The sequence below is a fragment of the Palaemon carinicauda genome, chromosome 6 (assembly GCF_036898095.1).
Source record: "Palaemon carinicauda isolate YSFRI2023 chromosome 6, ASM3689809v2, whole genome shotgun sequence".
Taxonomy (NCBI): domain Eukaryota; kingdom Metazoa; phylum Arthropoda; class Malacostraca; order Decapoda; family Palaemonidae; genus Palaemon; species Palaemon carinicauda.
The window spans coordinates 170,247,850-170,249,696 of record NC_090730.1 but is presented as its reverse complement, the minus strand read 5'-3'; positions in this window follow the sequence as shown (position 1 = coordinate 170,249,696).

Below are 1,847 nucleotides of genomic sequence, written 5' to 3'. Positions count from 1 at the left end.
TGATAACCAGCCTGTGTGTGTATTTAAGGCAAGGATTTGTTATGAGCTAAAGTTGATGATGAAACACATCATAAGGGGTTGCGTTCGTAAATGAGATTGAGAATTGGTAGCACGATCATGAAGTGCGTAATCAAGTGACAAAGTAACATGGTTGCCACACGAAGGAATATCTTCACGTGTCCAATTGGTGGCAGGCATGTGGAATGACATTATCACGTGTGGGCACGGTGTGGCATCACATGTAGGAACACAGGCACAGACTTTCTAGGCTGAATGTTTGACCCGACTGACCTGTAGTCAAAACTCGCAGAACAAAGGTTCATCAAAGAATATGCTTCTTAGCACTAGTAGGCTTACAAGGCGAAGATATCAAATATCTAGAGCTGCTTGGCATAGACAAGGATAGGGATGTGGGCACAGCTGAAGCGGTCAGACTACCGTCGTAATAAAGTGACAAGGGAATTCAGTGAAGTCTTGAGAATTCTTTAGAGGACATCTATGACAAGGACCCCTGGTTATAAAAGTCAATCCTGCCTTGTGGAAACGAGTCCGAGAATGGTTAAAAGGATCTTCAAAAAAGGCTGCTGCTGTAAGAGAGGAAATGGCAGGCTAAACTCCAGGGGTCCACAAACCTGATTGTAGGGAGACTTAACGCTCGAATAGGAGTCCTCCAAGAGTGATGTCACTCCATGAATAATCAAATTATTAGTGGAAGGCGAGAGAATCTACACAAACAATCAGGAACCAAGGATACTGGGATCAGATACGGCTCAGGGAGCACAGCGGCTGTGGCCAAAGGATTGTCATCAGTATCTCTCACCATGCACCTTATCACTACTGGGTGATACATCATTAACAAAGTTATCAGAATAAATTATGGCCATCATTATCCGTGACAAACCTAAGTGGGCTCCTGATACAAAAGACCAGGACGGGGATACCTTTCACCACAGAAAAACAACCTTGCATTCCTTAGCATTGCTGGAAGACGACGAGGAAGGAGAAAGAACCCTCTCAGTTCGTTTCTTGTGGCGAGGACAGTAACTCTTCTGCTGGGAAGACAGCCACTTCCTACATTACTCGCCATGGTGATCTTATAATAGTCTCTTGCCGCAGCAAGAAGGGCAATAGAGATGCAGAACCTTTAATCGGCTGGGGGGGGATACTAAGCTTTATTAGCCATAATACCCCCACGCAAGTGACAGGGGGGGGGGGGAAACGACCATCAAACATCAGTGGTATGACGTGGCAGAGAAAGTTGTGATTGTAGGGATGAGGGGATACTTCCTCTTAAATGGGTGACAAAGTATAGCGATGTGAGCCATGCAGCTATACACAGCACCACCATGCACTGAGAATCAAAATTCCCTTCTTATTTTTTTTTTTTGGTCGTAGAAAACAAGACTAGGAGTGCAGTAAACCACTTGAAAGTTGAAAGTTAGTATCAGCATAGGAATAAACTGCTTCATCAAATCTGAGAATGTCTAAGGAACAAGCTGAAAGGAAATGAAACTTACATCAGTACAGTATTGGTGCTGCATGCTACAGTTACATTAAAGGAAACTGCGTCCTTTAATATGTACCACCGCCAGGTTTCCACATGCACGAGTCACCAACCAGGAGACATAAAACTTAGATTTATACATCCAAATAAAGTAAAATAAAGTGATTATTCAATATAAAATCATTTCATGCCTCCCTGGGGACCACCATTACCGACTGGGATATTTATTGTAAGGATGCACAGTATGTTACTAAAGGTTACTCTTTTTAAATGGCAAATTATTAATGTTCTAACCAAACTAATTAGTGTAAAATGGTCAAAGATCTATACTATACCTGAACAC